A 12,508-nucleotide genomic window follows, 5' to 3' on the forward strand; every position below is an offset into this window, starting at 1 on the left:
ACCATAGTCCACAGTGCTTGATTATTACAAACCTGTCCTCATCACCATCCCTTTGTCCTCACACACATCGTTCCAGCTCAATCCTATCTTTCATCATTCATCCTCTCAGCCAAAGAACCGTAAGGTGAGTGCTGACCCAGTCTTCTAGGCTTTGATTTCAGGCTCTTTGTTTCGATTCAGACCTCTCAGCTTCGGTTCAAACCTTCCCGTCTTCAACTCAACCCTTGGTGTCTTTGATTTGATTATGTAAAGTTCACTCACTCAATCAAAAACTAGCTTGAACACAATACTGATCTTCCTTTGAATTATATTTTCAGTTGAAGTTCATTAGATTCGAGTGGATTGTTCAAAGCACCTTTATCAGCTACTTCCAAAACACTCACAATTCCTTCTCAAGCGAATGATGATAAAGGATTGAAGATAAAAAGTCTCGATTGCTACCCACACAATATCAAAAAAGAAGGTGAATTGTTGCCATCACTTGATCACCCCAATGTCGGTTTAATCTACTCAAGCTTATGTTTAGTGAAGTATTGTCTTTAGATCTTAGTCTCATTTTTAAATCCTTCCTTTAGGCTTCAGCTCCAATTCGTAAACGTCACATCCAATTGTTGAGCTCTGGATGTTTTTTTGGTCAACTCGATCGTTCCATTTTTATATAGCATTCTTAGCTTTGGGAATCTGTCGCATCAGATCAAATCCAAAGCCTTAATGTGTATTCTGCTTGTATTTCATCTTGCCTCAGTTTGCTGTTGTAATAAAAGACTCTTTGAATTACAGTCTCTTCCTGTGATGCTTCAATTACTTTTCAAATGCATTGCCAGCATGTCTCAAGGTGAGGAGATCATGTGCAATGATAGTGGTCACAGATAGGCTGAGTACCAACAGTTCTTAGACCGGAAGTCTGCAAGGAAGCCAGTGACTACTAGCACCAAGTATGAGCTCAGGTTAGATGGCACGAGGAAACAAGACAGTTCATAAAAACAGTGCTTCTATATACCGTTGCAGGAGTTTCATACACTCTAAGATCAAACTGTGGATCTAATGAGACACATTGTACTCGTAGGCAACCGAAAGAGTCCAGAAAGTATATCAATCATAAGAACTCAGAATGATGAATATAAACTGTTGATGTTATTAACAATGGCCATTTAGATGGCAGGTACAAACTTCTATATACAAATAAGACACTTATTCTTTCTTGAGTATAGGAACAACAAAATCACATAGCAAGAAAAAACTACAAGATCCACAGACTGAGGCAGATTGATGTGAAGCGTTGAGAAACCAGGGTAAGTAGCTTTACTGATGATTTGCAATAAACAAGTCACACCTTATGAACTAACAGTATCAACACAAATCAACTTACACAGGATTGATCGATGACGCGGAATTGGATTTAGTGGATTGATTGATCTTCAAAGTACTTTGAAATGTCTGAACCAAAGACTAGAGCTTAAGTTGACAGACAGAAGGGATTTGAGAGAAGTGAACCATTTCGATTAGTGCGTGTTTAGTTGGTTAACAAGAGTTGAGTCAAAGAACAACATACCTTGAATTAGCGATAGGGTAAGGACTGATAACGATTTGAGTTGATGAGCTCGAACATATCCGATGAACGGACCAAAACATTGACCTGGCTGGATGGATGAGGAAGATATTCAGCAATCCAATGACTGATCTCAATACGAGTAAGATATTCAAGGAGCTTACTTGAGTCAAAGCCGAGATGTTTCAGTCGAGACCGAAAGGGTTGAATTGCGGAATGAAAGCCTAAGTGATAAGCCCAATTCTCAAAGGATAGTGACGAGGTAGAGAGAAGCGATTGGATGATTCAAGTGATGCATGGATGAGTTCGGAGAGGATGGATTGATGCTGAATCCTGAATCTGATGGGTCGAGACTTGGCAGCATCGATCATCAACAACCCTCTACACTTCAATTGTGGTATCTTGATTGAAGGCTATGTATGCTTATAAAATGGCCTGTATTGGCCTGTATTGATGTGAAAATAAAAAATAAAAAATACGAATGGACAAGCAAAACTGGATTGACTGTAAGTAGACCGGGTCGGTCGTAATTCTTGGTCTTTTTGCAATACAGTTGGTAACATCAAAGCCGTACTAGGAGGTCCAACGGGGCTTTCGGGGCTGGTACCGGTCCCAAATCTTGGCCAAGTGATCACATACCATCATAGGTGCATGTAAATACCTACGATTTTTTGTTATTTTGGAGGCTGTCACATGAAGTTCACTTTGTATTTTGAGATATTTATGTACAAGTAACATAAGTACATATATTCAACATGATAATTGGATACGTGTCAGAACAATACATTTGTAACTTGCAGTTTTTTGTCTTGTCCAAGATCATCCTCAACACACCAAACACCTTACCACACCAGCATTCTTACATCAACAAAATGGTTGTCAGTAAACTGAAGAGAGCCCAACGCGCACGCCGATTAGCAGAACGTCAAAGAATTGATCAAGAGGCTCAAATTGTGATGTTTATTGAAAATGAGATTGCGGACACTGAAGATGAAGATGAATTTGATGATCAACTGCAAGAAAGACTATGGCCAGTTTTCACAAATCGTGATACTTCCACCTCCACTCTAGGGAAACGTAGGAACCGGTTTGGACAAGCAATACGGCATTACAACCAACCTGTGGCGCATTTGGATCCATCAAATAAAAAGCTAGTCCCCAAGCCTGAACCCAAGCAGACCCGACATAACCGCCAACAGAAGGCTCGACAAGCTGTTGGAAAAAATATCACATTCATGTCAAACTGGGTAATCAAGGAACCACAAGTTGCAGATCCAGATCCAGCAAATAAACCAGCACCTGTGGATATCTATGAGATTGAAGATAGTGATCAGGAAGAACATAGTGGTGATTGGGTAGACTCGGACATCAACAATGACGGTCAGCATACAGAAGACAAGGCTGAAGCTGCCAATGTCCCTGCCGATGATGGATCTTTAGTCTCAGTTGAAGAAGATTGGTACAATTCATGGGTAGATGATCAAGTTGACAGATATCGATCAAAACCAAAGAAATCCAAGAATGATTCTTTGATTCCAGAAAAGCTGCAGAAGATCAAACAGAAGGTTGAAGATGATTGGGTGGAGTTGAACGAGGCTATTACAAAAGCAACCAAAGAATACAAGCGGTTACATACAGAAAGCAAGAAGTTCAAGTTCCCTTCCCTAATGTTGGATGAGCTTCGAGAATACAACAATCGAAAACACGAACTAGCAAGGTCTGGCGTGAAGTCTGCTGCCACCAACGCCTCGATTCTCACGGCTCAGTCCTCATGCCGCCGTCTTCCTTCTCCAAATCCACAATTCAGCTCTGGAGTTGGACGAGCCAAGAAAATCAGATTTCAAGCAAATCATCTTCTCAAGAATGGAGTACTATCATTTTCGAAGACTGGACATGCAACACAACACAAATCTATGCTTGATGACAAGCGTGTGGCCGAAGCCCTCTTGAGCTGGACATCAACCAAAAAGCCTGGCGAGGTGTGTACAAAGTATTCAATATTTTCAACTTGCATCATGTTGACCACTCACTCTCTTCAGGTTACCCCTCGAAGCTTTCACAAACACACCAATTCTATCCTACCCAGTTGTGGATATGATCAAACAATCTCACAAATGACAGCTTATCGATGGATGTATAAGCTAGGCTATTGACCTCAGGAATACTCGAAATCAATATACTTTGATGGCCATGAGCGGGCAGATGTGGTTGCATCAAGAAAAGTATTCATCGAGGAGGTTGAAAAGCTGCGAATGCTCTCAAGAGAATACCATGGAGACGATCTTGATCAATTCTCTGAGGTGGATCCGAAGGTATTGGGGAACGCCCGCGAGACTGTCTTTGTTTATCACGACGAGTCTACAGTACATGCACAAGAGCGCCCAACTCTTTCTTGGTTATTACCTGGTGTAACCGAGCTACGATCCAAGAACAAAGGTAGACTGATACACATCTCAGACTTTATACTTGAATCAACCGGTCGACTTGTTTTATCCCCCGAGTTCATCAAATGTCAGTCTTCAACACCATCTGTAACCGATGCTGCGGTGGTCATCCATCCTGGTACCAAAGGAGATCCGTGGTGGGACATGTCTCAGCTTATTGATCAGATCAAGACACGAGCCCTACCAATTTTCGATCTTCTCCACCCCGATAAGCAAGGGGTCTTTGTTTTTGATTGCTCTTCTGCCCACGAAGCCTACGGCCCTTCGGCTCTACGAGTACAGAATATGTCCTTGTCATCTGGAGGAAAGCAAGGTATGCTTTGAGATACTATCATTCCATCTGACGATTCTTGGATCCCCGAATCTCTACGAGGGAAACCCCAGACTATGGTATTCTCACAAGACCATCCCGATCCCACTTTATCTGGAAAAGCGAAAGGGATCAGAGTTGTATTACAAGAGCGAGGCTTATGGAAGCATTACGAAGATGAGGCTCGGAACCTTGGAAGGCCAGCACTACTTCACAAGTGTGCTGACTGTCGTCTTTCAGGAATCGCTCGAGATGCTCAGATTCGATCTCGTTGTATCATTCAGGAAGCCGAAGCTCGCGGGTACTTTGAGATGGAGCCAGCCAATCTATCCACCACATCACAACCCTTCCCTCGATCCGACTGTTGCTGGTCTAAGATACTCAGCTTACAATCAGATTTTCTCCATGAAAAACCACTCTTGCAGATGGTCATTGAAGAAGCCGGGCACCGATGCCTCTTCCTACCCAAATTTCACTGCGAGCTCAACCCGATCGAGCTGTTTTGGTCCTTTATCAAAACTGGTGAGTCTTTCCAACACCTCCTGTAAACAACAATACATAAGCATCTAATCGTGCTTTTGTTTGATAGAGTTCCGAAACCACAGTCTCAGTTGCAAGACATTCAAGGAAGCTCAAGATCTCTTTGAGCGAGTTAGGAAACTCTGTCCGTTGTCAACAATCAGAAAGTATTTCCGAAAGATTGATCGGCAACACTCAGCCTATAAGTAAGTCACTGAACCCATCTCTTTCTACAAACTCGAAGCACCTCTTGACCCTTTTGTCATTTCAGGGCTGGCCTAACTGGAGCTGCAGCTCATAACATCGTCAAAAAGTATCGATCCCACCGCCAGATCCCAGCAAATGCGTTTCAGAAGGTTTGATGTCTGTATGGAGTGACGTAAGCCTTACGCTAGGTATCTTAAAGGCATAAACTAGCCTCTTATGTACATAGCATAGGCACTTAAGCACCTAAAATAAGTACTTAAGGCTTAAGATACTCCCCTTATGCCGGTCCCAAATGTTGATGTGTTTGTGAAAACAAAAATAAAAAATTGTGTCCAGTTGACTTATCCTTTTAGGTGTGAATTAAGCACATCCTCCTTGTACCAGTGAGCATGATTTGAGCCCTAATGATATTGTACTATTACCTCAACTTTGGGGTCAAAAGCTGAATTTTTTTTGCAGGGAAGGGGGTAGTACAGCTTTGACGTTACAGACTGTATGTTCAAAATTAACGAGCACTCCCAACCAACATAAACATAATCTAATCTACTTCGGTGGACAAGGGTCACAGGACTTAAAATTAGTATGGAGTCATGGTGAGTATTACTCTACAGTCGTCATCACCATCGTCATCACCATCAAAGCTCTTTAATTGGGTTCCCGCGAAACAATCGAGCCGCTTGACCCCGGACTTTGCACTATTGGGATCTAAGTGGGCCAACAAAAGTTGCATTTTTGAACCTTTGAGGTATTAGAAGTTTGACATGAAACTTTTTTCTAATTAGGGTGTTCAAACCTGTGCAAGAACTGTGCAAGACCGACGTGCAAGATCCGTGCAAGATCCGTGCAAGATTTTTTGTGCAAGGTCCGTGCAAGTTCTATTCATATCTTGCACAGAACTTGCACAAAACTTGCACGAATTAATTTTGAAGTTTGAATACCATAATCATTCCCCATAACCCATACTTTCTTGAGGCCAACCAGCAATGAAATCCATGCTTTTGGGGTGATTTACATTCAGACTGGTGAAAAGATTGATTGAGATTCCTTGCCGCACTGTACAACTTACTTCAAAGACAATGAATCAGTCAACTTTAAAGCACTATGTAGTTCTCATCCAATCTCATATTTCAAGGGTTTGTTCTACTTCACTATTTACATATTTTTCTTTGAAATAAAAATTGTTTGTTTTAGAAAAAGCCCTCTCCTAACCCATATTTTGCCCCAGAATAGGATTCATGGGTTATCAGAGAGATCTTGATAACACATACTCCATCAAAACCCATACGTTGTGGTGTAATTAGTCTACACTGATTACTAGAATGTATGTATCAAGTTTGTATGGTATTGCGGGTCAAATTGTCAAAGTTAAGACTTGAGAAAAATTTCAAATTTCCTCTTACAACAATTCATAATGCTTATCTGCTCATCAATAGCATGTTATGTTACTCGTATCACATTTGCCTTACACCATGGGATTTATTGAGTTCAAACCCCTATTGAGCAGAATTGTGGTGTCCAAGTCCACCACTTGGCGCAATTGCGGATCTAGTTCACATTATGTTCACATTACATTCACAAGTTTCCCTGGGTTTGCTCTGATAACCCTTTGTCACAGGACATATACATACAAAGGCCCCTTTGAGACCGTCAAGTGTCTTTCATATTACATTCCCTGTCCTCTCTCTTTACGCTTTCCATAGACATGCCTTCAGTAATGTTTGGAAAATCCAGATTTGATGACTGTGGCATGTTTAAATCCAATGGAGTCAGGATTGAGAAGGGTGAAGCCCGACCCGTCCTGAACCTGTCAGCCCACGCGATAACAATTTACAGTGTGAGGGAAACTTGTGAACCTAATGTGAACAAGCTGTGAACTAGATCCGCAATTGAGACAAGTTGCGGACTTGGACACTGCAATTCTTCTCAATTGGGTTTTGAGCTCAATAATAATACCTGTGGTGTTAGTAGGGCAATTGTAATTTCACGTGTACACATGAACAACAATCAATAAAGAAGGCCAATTGAAAATCTATAAAAACTCCTGCCTATTATGTTTTAGACAATTACACATGAACACCAAAGAACAAATGAGGCCAAATGAAAAGAAACTTTTCAAGATAACACAAAGAGGTACAGGTATACAGGGATTTTGTGTATGATAAGTAGGCAGCGGTGTGGTGAGCAAGATCTCTACTTAAGCAAAAAAATTAAAAATTATGTGAAAATTCGTGTTTTTGGTCAAAGGCAAAATTATTATTGAAGTTATTAGTCATCAAGGGTATCAAAGTTGATTCAAAATCTTCATTTCATTAACTTTCAAATCATATATTTACATAATCAATTGATAAGAACATTTAAGAGTAAAGAAAAATTCAAAAAGATCAATAAAAATAGTATAAGAGTGAAAATCAAATTAAGAGAATTAGTAAGAAGGGATTTGAGGAAGAAGAACATTTAGTTTGGATCTTTAGGAATGGAAAATGTTATGAAAAGAATGAAAGAAGAAGAAGAATATTAAGAAAGTTGGAGAAAAATTCGAAAATATGGGTATGAAAGATTGGAAAGTGGTTTTGAGGTTATTATTATAAGAGATATTGGTTCAGGAAGGTTTTATTGTGAAAGAGAAGGATAACATTGGTCATCAGCAACTTTAATCATGAGGATTGATAAGGGAGGTGTGAAGTTATTCAAGAAAAGGGAAATTTTGAAGAAGGGTACTATGCTATTAATTCCTGTGTAGTGATGTCATTGATGGATTGATTGCGCCAAGAGTTTTTCAAATTGATTTTAATGCTGTGTGATTGATTGGAGTGCTGTGGAATGATCTTTTGATAGAAGAAAAATCATTATTAGACGTGAAAATAGTCAAAATTCATCAAAATTGGAGGTTTTTAGTTAATTACATATGGTAAAACTTGTAAGAATTAGGTGTGTGGTAGTTCATTCGACGCAGAATCATTGGTTTCATAATGTACAACCTTTAAATCATTAGTAACAGAGGAGTAGTGAAAAAGGTATAAGGCAACAAAGAAACTGGAGTGAATTTCGAATTTGGAGGTTACATGTGACATTTACATGACAAAACTTTATTTTTTCAATCTGTACAACTCAATAACTTATTCATCACACATCAGAAATAGGTGATATGGGGGTGATAAATGATCAGTATCACGAGGGCTATCAAATGAGCTATAGTAATCCAAAATTGAACAACTTTACAAAAAATTCGTAATTCCAAAAATGGATTTCAGCTATGAATATTAGGGAAAAATCACCTGTATTCATCATAAGAAGATCTGTTAATCATTTATTCACATCAATTGATCAAATTCACGCCTTGAATCATTACAAACAATAATAATAATGACACCATATGGTTACATTGGAGGATTTTCTGTTGATTTTGACGGTTTTTGAGGGTTTTTGGAGGTTGTTGACCATTGTTAAAGGTTGTTAGAGGGTTATATACTATTGTTAGGGATTTTACGGGCCTTTGTTCCCCTTTTTACTCATCTTATACTTTTGTTAGAGTGTTTTTAATCATTATTAAATTACTTTAGCAGTACTAAGTTTACTAAATTGCCCCTTTACATCAAAGGAGAGATTTCTTTACGTGTGATAAGACTACAAGTCTTCATTGGAATAACAATCAAACTGATTGTTGCTTTGTTAGTAATTAAAAGTTGTGTTTTGTTGTGTTCAAATTGGAATAACACTACAATAGTGTTGAGATTTCTTTATAACTAAAAATCACGGGAATAATACTTGAATTAAGTATTGAGACAAATTTCTCTGGTGCCTTATCCCAAAGAATTCAGCAAAACCCCGTGTTGATTCTTTCAAAGAGGCAGTCTTAGGCAACTTCTACTAGTTAGTTATATTAGTAGATTATCCCTCTTTAAGCTCTGTAAAGCTCTTGTTGAGCTTCAAGTTCTACAGCGGCTTGTATACATTTGCTGCATCTAGAGTATGTGCAATCAAAGCTTTAGCCTCAGTTGATTTTCCAAGTCTCATTTCATCAGCCAGTATTGAAGCTCAAGGACTGGAGGGGCAGTTTGTTGATCAGTTGCAATGAATGCCTCACCACAAAGAAAGTTGATCAGGATTTAAAGTCAGCAATCCTTTTGGAGTGCCATAAAAATTTGAATGTAGAATTGTGTGGATCCTCTTGATCATGTAGAAATCCAAGGCCCTGCTGGTGATGTGGTCTGAGCTGAGAGGTCACTAGACTGACTTGAGTGACTGGTATTAGATCAGATCAGCTAGGAATAGCTTCAAGCCTTGCAAGATCATTAGTAAAGATGTGGCTAAACCAAAGGATAAGTTCATGTCCCCACTTTTTATTTTCTCCCCAGAATCATCATTCATTACCATTTGACTATCAAATTACGAGTATCAAATAGTAACAATACTCAATTACCCTCCAATATATTCAAATATGAATTCTTCAACAAATCAATTCCTAGCTTGTCTGTGCTAGTAGTGTCTACTTCTAACTTGTCAGCTTAACTTTGGCAGTCACTGTATTTGGGCATCCTTTCAATTCTCTAATGCACATATTCATTCCTGACCAACAACAACCCTACCCACAAATAAGCCTTGTTTTCCCTGATGGAAGATGTACAGTCAACTCTGATATAACCAATAGCTGTCAAAACCAATAATCTTGGCAAAACCAATAATTTTTGGCCATTTTTTTAAAATTTTCAGTGAAGTTGGCTCTGGAAAAACCAATACTCCGTGAAAACTAATACAATTTTTTGGGTATTGGTTATATCAGAGTTGACTGTATAGGCTTTTTACTGCCTGGTCTCAAACCATTTCTGCTAGACATTCTAGGAAATCAAGTGGGACTACATAAAACCAAGCCATCTGGTGGATGGAATCCAAGTTATTCACCTCATCACAATGAATCAACCTTCATCAGCAGCTCTGTTACAGCCCACAAGGTATCAGGAATGATACAATTCAAAGTTACTAGCTTAGTCTCCAATCTATGCTTCAAATGTTTGAATTCAAAGTTACTAGTGTGATCTGTATCAAATCATTGGAGACCAAACATTTGAAGCCCAGACTCTAGAATTTTCAATCAGAATTGAACTGCTGTGCTCCTCATGAAATATTCCTTCAAACCTTCAAAATAAAAAACACCACAGCCGCTTCAAAGTTGAGTTTTTGAGTTCCATGTGATCAAGGACCTGTAACTGCATACCAACCTCCTTGACCCTTATCATCCAACAAGGGTAAACATGCCACTTCAAGTGCAAATGCATCAGCATGTCAAGCCCAGTGCAAAGTCAAATTGTTGTTAGACTGAGTAGAATTCTAAGCTTTCTGGAATTGAGTGCCAAGGTGATTGGCATCCAATACACAGCTGATTCCTGCTACCACCAGTTGAATTATTCATGGCATCCTGGTTCTATTCAATATCAAAATGTTAACATTCTTATTTCATCATGGCTAGCTATGTGAAATGGAGAGAAAATATTGCTTGGCCCTAGAGTCTGAGGAGGCTCAGAAAACTGGTGGTGGCTTACTTGAGTACTCTGGAGAGAAGCCTTATAAGGGTAAGTGGATAATATTGCCTCAAGTATACACATAAAAAACTAACAAACACACATCAATCAATGATCATCGATTGTCATTTGGGCTCTTGTTTTGTAGATGCTCCACAAAAACTACAATCCATATCAGTCACTCACATATTACATCCTTGTATATTTCTCCACCATCAATCTTCATTGTCACCCAAATCAGCTATCAGTTTTGGTCTATTGAATGTTTTCGAATCAAACCTAACTTTTTATTACACCGGAAGTTTATCTCAAAGGACAGCACTATTTGGCGCCCGGTCAAAAAAACTGTCATGCCCGCTTTCAAAATATAAAGCGGGCACAACTTATTTTCCGCCCGCTTTGATCAAAGCGGGCAGCAAAAACGGGCAAATTTCAAATTTCGAATTCTACATTCTACATGAACATGAAAAGAGAAAGAGAAAGAGATGATCGATCATCTTTCATCGTCTCACAATGTAACTTTTCTCACGGATCACTAGAATTACAATTTTCAATTTCAAGTTCGAAGGGAAGGAAAAGAAAAGTAGAATATCAAGTTGTAATGTAATGTAACTACTGAGTTAAACACAGGAAAGACAATACATGAGGACAGCACCGCACAACAGCAACCTTACAACTCTATGCAAATACTTCCTTTCTGTGCCGCTTTTCCCACCTGCTTTTGGGCAGCCCAGCCATCCATCTGACCTTGGAACTTTTTGATCCAAGTCAGCATACTAGTACTTTCAAGTGTTGGCGTGTTGCGATGACGGCCAAAAACCTCTGGAAGTGGCAAACGAGATGGGTCTTCCGCACCCAAGGTGCAAAAGTGTTTGCCATTGATGAAGGCCAGTAATATGGGAGCATTGTTGTTCGGCTGGGTGCGATAAGGAAAGAATGTTTGGCAGTGGCCTTCTTTCGGCTCCAATAGAACTGTGGGACGATCATAAGCACTAGCTATGACAAATACCATGTAAGGCATTCGCAGCCAGTACGCCTCATCGCATTTAACTTCGTCATGATCAAGTCGGATGAGCATATCCTGAACAACTTCTTCGGCAAATGATAGACCTCGTCTAGTTCTCATCAAGGTTCGGGTTGGAGTTGGGGCAATAAGCTTTTCGTGATCTTTTGCATGTTCGGACAGCTTGGTAAGGAGTTTCCGCCTGACGTCCCGAAACGAAGAATCTGAATAGATTCCAATAGCCTGTGCGATTGCAAAGTATCCACAGTTTCCGAATGCAGGTGGGTTGAACGTGGACTTGATGTAGGGAACCATGAATCCAGGAATTTGCCTCAATATTAACTGATCTTCACAGGAAGTGAGAACACTCTTCTCACAGTGATGACTAACTGTGTTCGATTCTTTAATCACGTCTTCTTCAAAGTCTTCAATTGGGAACATTGCGTTGCCAAAGACTCGGCTGGCTTCAAGAGTCTTTTTCACTTTCGGATCCTTCATCGACAGATTCAAATCTTGGGCGATGAGCAAAGAGGCAACTTCCGGAACCAGTACACGTCGAAGAAAGTATTCGGGAGGGAAAGGGTTGGCCTTTTTGACATCTAGTCAAGTGGATGACTGGTTAGACAAGAACATTGCAGTCAATGTCTTGGTAATCATGACCAAACCTTTTTGGCCATAACTGGAAGTACAGGATATATAGTGTTAGTGTCCTATCACTACCCAACAAAAACGCAAAGACGGTATCACTTACTACCCGGGTTGCTCCACCTCAAACCCTTCAAACTCGCCAGAAAGACCAAACATGGCACGTCCCTTTTTTTCCATTTGTTCATGGCGTCATCCAGAAAAGTTGAAGACGTTTGTTTATCAATCACTTGGGTGAGATGATTGGTATCATTTCGAATGCGGCTGGAATTGATCATTCATCTATCAGCAAAGAGAGCAAATTAGATGCAGAAA

This window comes from Melampsora larici-populina (assembly GCF_000204055.1).
Source record: "Melampsora larici-populina 98AG31 unplaced genomic scaffold MELLAscaffold_28, whole genome shotgun sequence".
Classification (NCBI taxonomy): Eukaryota; Fungi; Basidiomycota; class Pucciniomycetes; order Pucciniales; family Melampsoraceae; genus Melampsora; species Melampsora laricis-populina.